The sequence below is a fragment of the Alligator sinensis genome, unplaced genomic scaffold (genome assembly GCF_000455745.1).
Source record: "Alligator sinensis unplaced genomic scaffold, ASM45574v1 scaffold1777_1, whole genome shotgun sequence".
Lineage (NCBI taxonomy): Eukaryota > Metazoa > Chordata > Crocodylia > Alligatoridae > Alligator > Alligator sinensis.
In genome coordinates, this window is record NW_005843174.1 from 80,170 (window position 1) to 87,878 (window position 7,709).

A 7,709-nucleotide genomic window follows, 5' to 3' on the forward strand; every position below is an offset into this window, starting at 1 on the left:
TTCCCCGCCGGCTTCGAATTGCGGACGGATTAACTGGCTTGGGCCCCGCCAGCTGGAACAACTCGTGTGGTTGTTCCGACGACCGGACCACCTGCATCATGATTGCAAGCGGCGTGAGTAAAGTTTTTTGCAACCAATAAGTTGTGTCTGCCTCTCCATTCACCAGCCCGCCCTGACGTACGAGCGTAACTCGAGTCGGCCCTGGCCGTCCGAGACATGCTGTTCTAAATTCCTTTTAGTGATATACAAAGCAATTTGAACACTCTATGAGAGGTTTACTTCAGCCCTCACCCAGATATAAATAACAGTAATCTTCCTTCCCACACATCTGCTGCAGAAGAGTAACTTTTAAACTACTTTGGTTGAAGGACATTTGTTGTTTAAAAATATCCTTTGCTTGGCAGTGAAAAAACCCAATTGAACTACCAGACAAAGTAAGGGTTACATCTGTGTCAGAATCTCAGGCCTAAGTTTTCCTGAGGGGACTAATATTTTCAGGTGCTGAACTTGAGGACTAGGGACAGAAGTTGCACATAAACTGGTATAAGTGATCAGAAACTGGTTCAAATCTGTAACACAACAGAAGTTCAGTGCATATAAACTGCTTTTTAAGTGGCCAAAACTGGTTTAAGATGAACCTGGATGGACGTAGTGACAAACTTAACTGATTTAGGTTAAATTGGTTTATTGAACTTCTGCCCCAGATCCCTCCCAGATTCAAGTTAACTCACAGTTCTCCAGCATCCTGGTATGCTTTGCACCTCCTCTGCACACACCCTCTCAGGGTGGGGGGCTAACATTGACTCAAGCTTTCTGCTCCAGCCAAGCAGGGAGGCATTCTCTAACTCCCCTGTCCCATCCCTCCTCCTCACAGCTTCTGGCCTGGGCCACTGCAAGCATGTGACTGCACTTCGAGAATCATAAGTGAATGTCTGTTCACTTGCTTGTTGGTTTAGTCTATGTAGCTTAGACTAACCTGTGAAGATTTAATTGATTCAGCCTCAGGATTTTAGACCATCTGTACTTAGCCAAGTTGCCTAAAAAAGGACCAATTTTCAGAAAATGGTTAGCATACACTCCCTGAAAGTCCTGGCTGGTGTCTCAAGTTCGGTACCAAAGGTGAGGAACTCAAGTCATCTTTGAAAACATAGCCCAAACACCCAAACTGGGTAACCTTCAGCTTCTGATTTTCCAATTCTACAGGATCACCGGAACTCAAGATTTTGTCAGTGTGGTAACGACAGCTCAGCACAAACAGAAGTGTGCACACAAAGATTATTTTTATCCTACTAACAGCTTTCCTGAGCATTCAGTGCCCTACTACACAGTATTTCAGTCTGTAGATTAGTCCTGAGCATCTCTGAAGTTGGAATTGATTGTTCTCGGTGATCACTAGAGGTGCTCTGCATCCTGGAAGTTCAAAATTCTTAATTCAACCCAAAGGCAACTGACTGGCTATCTTACAACAGAGTCACAAACTCTTTGAGACGATCATCAAGGAGCACATCTGTGATGGGATGGCATCGGGGATGATGCTCAAGGGCAACCAGCACAGTTTCATTAGAGGCAGGTCATGTCAGACCAACCTGATTGCCTTTTACGATCAGGTCACAAAAGCATTGGATGCAGGTGTCACCGTGGATGTAGTCTTTCTGGACATCAGCAAGGCCTTTGACACTGTCTCCCACCCCATCCTCATTAAAAAAACTAGGTGACTGTGGCATCGATGCCTACACGGTCAGATGGATTGCAAATTGGCTGAAGGGTCGTACTCAGAGGGTGGTGGTGGAGGGGTCATATTCGACCTGGGGGGAAGTGGGCAGCGGAGTCCCCCAGGGCTCGGTCCTTGGGCCCGCGCTGTTCAATTTCTTTATCGGCGATTTGGATGACAGGGTGAAAAGCAACCTGCTCAAATTTGCTGATGATACCAAAATTTGGGGTGAGGTGGGCACGCTAGTAGGGAGGGAAAGACTGCAGCAAGACCTGGATAGGTTGCAAGGGTGGGCTAACAAAAAAAGGATGCGTTTCAATAGTGACAAGTGCAAGGTGCTGCCCTTGGGCAGTAGTAACCGGCAGCACACTTATCAGATGGGAAACTCCCTTCTTGAGAGCATGGAGGCAGAAAGGGATCTTGGAGTCATCAGTGACTCCAAGATGAACATGGGCCGACAATGCGAGGTCACGGTCGGCAGGGCTAACCGGACCTTATCGTGCATCCACAGGTGCATCTCAAGTAGGGCCAAGGAGGTGATCCTCCCCCTCTACGCGACACTGGTCAGGCCACAGCTGGAGTACTATGTCCAATTCTGGGCACCCCACTTCAAGAGAGATGTGGACAACATTGAGAGGGTCCAGAGGAGGGCCACCCGCATGATCCGGGGACAGCAGGGCAGACCCTACAATGAGAGGCTATGGGACCTGTACCTGTTCAGCCTTCACAAGAGAAGGCTGAGGGGGGACCTGGTGACCATCTATACACTCACGAAAAGGGCTTGGGGGAGACCTTGTTTCCCATAGCGCCCCCCGGGATAACAAGGAATAATGGCCACAAGTTGTTGGAAAGTAGGTTTAGATTAGACACCCATAGGAACTACTTCACAGTTAGGGCGGCTAGGATCTGGAACCGACTTCCAAGGGAAGTGGTGCTGGCTCCTACCCTGGGGATCTTTAAGAAGCGGCTTGATGCCTACCTGGCTGGGGTCATTTGAGCCCACTTTTCTTCCTGCCCAGGCAGGGGGTCGGACCTGAAGATCTACAAGGTCCCTTCCGACCCTACTTCTATGATTCTATGAATACAACACTACCTGAGTCAGAGTCACAATACAAGACTATCACCTGTTATCTGAGGTAACTAATTTTAGCTCTTTATCTGTTTGTTGAAACTGCTAGTAGTGGCATCATAGTCATGTTATGGGGTGTGCATAAGGCTCATTTGCAAGACATGTGTTTTCAAACTGTCAAAGATCCTAAGACCACAACCTAATCACTCACTAAGGAACAACTTATGACAGATGACTATTTATGTAACCAGAAACTACAGCTGTTAGAAACTTCTGGTTTCAGTTCACATGCGATTAGTAAAACTTTTAAGGAGTTTCCATTCATTATTTCATAAATCTGAAGCCTGACTGATATCACTGGCATCTGTTTCACACTGGCTTCACTGCAATCACTTCACATACAGGTGTATTTTTCAGCTTTAAAGCACTGAAACAGTTATAGTTCCTAAGCATATTAAAACAGGTAAAAGGAAAAAAATGTAGCCATATCTTACATGAACATTCCCTTCATGATAAATGAAATCCACAAAAACATAACACCAAATCTTTGTCCTATGCAGGCTCAAAAAAAGACCAGACCAGTTAATCAGTGGCATAGGAGGTAGGACTACCACTGAAAAACCTGCCAGAAGAGAACTCAAATCACACCCTTGCTAAAGAAAATTAAACATTATGGTCATGTTTACACCACATCAGACAGTGAGGCAGAATACTGCCATTAACATATGGTCTACCAACCTATGTATGCCTCAAACTAAAGAAGTGTCATGAAGCTGCTTTTTGAGGGTATGCTCAGGGTATCTCTAGCACTTCTCTCTATTGTGAACATAGTAGAAAGAGTATTCCAGGGCTAAGCTTCCAAACCTAACCTGTCCATCTTAAAGAAATTTGAGAATCCATTATAGATAATCTTGTAAATAGGTAAATCGGTTTAGATGAATAGGTTTATCTATTGGTAAACCTCCAAAAAACCTTTGACACAGTAAGCTCAAAGAATTCTTCCAGAAAGCTAAAAGCATATATACTGCCTCTTACAATAGCATCTTTTGACTCACAAGTCTGTATTCAAAAGTCTGAGAGCTAAAGATCAAACTGTCTGGGTTATAATGTACTACCGACCCTTGGAAAATACTCTTTTGAATGGAAAATGGATAGGAAGGATATTTGGGCCATGTCAATGAAACCAAAGTTCCAAGCATTCCTTAAGCTCACATGAGACTAAAGTAATAATCAGTGCTGTTTATCTATTGGTAAATAGCACTGATTACCACTAGATAAACTTGTCTAAACTTTTTTAGTGTTATAGTGAGACAACAGAAGAGATGGTGTACAAAAATATCTTTGGTGCATCAGCAACAGGTTTTTAGATGTATTCACTTTGCAAATCTGTTAGTGAGAGAAACTGTATCAAACTTTTACAGATATAAGCAACTTTCAAAACTATAGATGCTATAACATTCCCATTGTAGAAACTAGCTGAAGACAAGCAGGGTGACTCTTAAGGTCTAACATTCTGAGGTGTGATTTCATCATGGATTTGCTGAGATACTAGATCAAAAACTGCTGTGTAGCCTCCTAATTTCTTTTTAAACTATGAACAATATGGAGTAAAACCCTGATTTCTTCCTTAGAGATGAGAATGCTTTTGTGGCTCCATTTCATAGGATATGTAGATTCATAGATGTTAGGGTCGGAAGGGACCTCAATAGACGATGCCAATAGATGACCCCAGCTAGATACTCATCTAACCTCCTCTTGAAGACCCCCAGGGTAGGGGAGAACACCACCTCCCTTGGGAGCCCGTTCCAGACCCTGGCCACTCTAACTGTGAAGAAGTTCTTCCTAATGTCCAATCTAAATCTGCTCTCTGCTAGCTTGTGGCCATTATTTCTTGTAACCCCCGGGGGCACCTTGGTGAATAAAACCTCACCAATTCCCTTCTGTGCCCCCGTGATGAACTTATAGGCAGCCACAAGGTCGCCTCTCAACCTTCTCTTGCGGAGGCTGAATAGATCCAGTTTCTCTAGTCTCTCCTCGTAAGGCTTGGTCTGTAGGGCCTTAACCATATGAGTGGCCCTTCTCTGGACCCTCTCCAGGTTATCCGCATCCCTCTTGAAGTGCGGCGCCCAGAATTGCACGCAGTACTCCAACTGCGGTCTGACCAGCGCCCGATAGAGGGGAAGTATCACCTCATGTAGTCATGTAGAATGACTGTCTGTGTGTCCTGTCTATTCTGTAGCTCTGTGCTTGATACAAGAAAGAAAAAGAAAAGAAAAGAAAAGAAAAGAAAAGAAAAAGGGTTGACTAAGTGTTTCAAAATACCCAGTTCTCAGAAGCTGATAGTGATCGGAAAGCTGACAGCTAAAGAAACCAAATATCAGAATTTCATTCCTATCACTGACCTCCAACTTGCATTTCCTCTGATGTAACTAATTCCTCTCTAATGCACTTTCTAAACTGGCTGGCATAAAGTGTTCCATTGGTTTGAGTTATAATCTGTAGTCTCCTGTAGACTGCTTATTAGGTACTGTGGTCTGCTTTTTTTTTTCCCCGCCACGAGTTCATTCCCACAGTGTCCAGAGGCTCACCGAATAGCCTCCTTGAAGCTCTAAAGACACAATACATAGTCAAACTTTTTTTTTATTACTGTTAATTCAGTCCATAAGTATCTTTTCACAATAAATTTACTGTATGGAAATGCTTGGGTCCTTGACCAAAGAACAGACTATTATCAACCTTTGGAAGAGAAAAGAGATTTGTTTTAGTCTAGCAAACACTATAACATTGCCCAATAACAGACTCTATCTTGTGGCCTTTCCTAGAAGCTCCTGTTACTCCTCAATTACATCCTCTCCTCCAAGGAAGGATTTATAGAAAAATGAAGTACTAAACTTGAAATTATAATACCAGGGGTAATAATGCTTAGTGGTTTCACTTTCCCTATTAGCTTGACTTTCCCCCTCCCCTGTAGGAATTTCATTTGGAGATCAATCCAGAATCAGCAGAAAAAATATTTGTGCTAGGTCAGAATCTGAAGTCTGACCCTCTTCCCATCCCAGAGTACTGGGATCCATGTCGCTTATGAAAAAGGTTTTCACTTTGAACCAGTAGTAGCTGGAAGAATCCTCTAAAGCAGATTCTTTAAAGGGCTGTTTGTCCTGCCCTAGTGCTTCTTTATTCCTCAACCATGGCTTTCATGCATGTATTCTATTTTTCATCTATCTTGAGAGTGAAGATAGAGGGGAAAGGAACACAGAAACAGGCTGTTTGCAAATCTTTTTCAGGGTAGAAACATCTGAGCCTTCTTTCTTATGCCTCCTCAGGTAAATAAAGAAATTTCAGCCAAACTATTTTGGGGAAAGGGTGGAGAGGGACTTGAGGTTCCTCCTTCAGGCAAGCTTTCTTACCCTGATAAATTCAGAATAGAGTTCATGGATGGAGTCCAGAGAGAGATTTTGCATGAATCCATACTTTATTCAAGGGTTTAAATGGGTAAAAACCAACCTCAGCTGTGGAGCATTGCAGATTCAAAGGAGCCTGCTTGCTGCTGTGTGAGAGACCTAGACAAATAGTGATGCCAGGGAGCCCTGAGCCACTGAAAAGCTGTGAAAAGGAAGGGGAAGTGTCAATAGTAAACTACATCTGCAGGAACTATGGAGAAAAGGGTTGAACAGTTGCTCCATGGTCATGGTGAGCAGTCAGGTTGGGAAGGAAAACTTTTCTAGCTCTGTAATTCACTCAAGCTTCCCTTCCCGCATGAGGATAACACTACATATTTCATAGATATTATGTCCAAGGACAACGATTTTCTGATAAAGAGTGCTCACATTTCTCCCTCTTCCTCAGGGCAGAGAAACTGTTTTATAGGTTCCCCAATCTTGCAAGAGGCACTTCCATCCAGGCACTCTATCAGTAAAGAAAGGTAAGAGACAGCTCCCAGCAATCCTCTTTTCCCTTCTTTGTGCAACTGGATTTTATGAGGTGGAGGTGGGTGGGCACAGCAGTCCCAGTGTCAGTAGATAAGAACAGAAACCCCTCAGCCAAAAATAGGACCTGAAAACATTGAGACTTTAGAGCCAATTGATTTGGGGGTTTTTTTTTTCATTTCCTCTGCAGCAGAGAGGAGCTAGCCTGCCCTGCTTACAGCTGTGAAGGCAGATAGAACGCACCAACTTCCCCAAAATGAAGCCACATTTCCCTTCACACTTATCAACAGGCATAATCTACTCTTCCACAGCTGCGTAGAGCAAAGGTGCAATGTTGTGAACTTTGGATCTCAGGGTGATTAAGAAAAATCCAGCTAGCCCATCTCCCTCATGAAGTCAAGCACCTAACACCCTAACTTGTTTCTTTCTACAGCTATTTTAAGCAAATAGCTATCCAGAAATATCAAATGAGATGAGCAGCTTTGTAAAAGGGTCAAAAGAAAATATTTAGAATTAAATCACAGTAGAAAAAATTATTTTCCTTAGAAATTGTACCTCAGGGCTAGTGAAAGTATGTTCCAGCGGCTCTGAGAACAATGCTGGCAGAAGACTGCCAGGAAGACCGCAACTATATAGGGAAGTTGGATGCTACGATGCTCTCCCCACCTCTTCCATAACGTGAAATCACTTGAACCAAAACTTTAGTCACCAATGTTTGCGGTATTTCATGAGTGTGCCAAGGCAGCTGGAATCAGAATTGCAGAAGCATAACTCACAACTGCAACTAAAGTCAACCTCAGTGATGCCTTGAACATACAAACAGTGTAAAAGTTGTAAATAAAGCCAGTGCCTGTTTGAAACCCAAAGTTAGTGGGTAACTTGTGTGCTTTGGCCTTGATCTCTGTATGTAAGTTTCCCCTTTGATCAAATAGGGGCAGTTCTACACTTTCTTACCTCACAGAATATATATGTTCTCAGAGAAGAAATTCTGAGTTTCAGCAGG

General features: G+C 43.5%; 1 protein-coding gene across 7 annotated transcripts in view; it reads right to left on the reverse strand.

Moving 5' to 3' along the window:
• Positions 1–7,709, reverse strand: part of MED12L (mediator complex subunit 12 like) — a 226,121-nt gene that overhangs the window by 80,027 nt on the left and 138,385 nt on the right. The gene's annotated exons all lie outside the window — the stretch shown is intronic.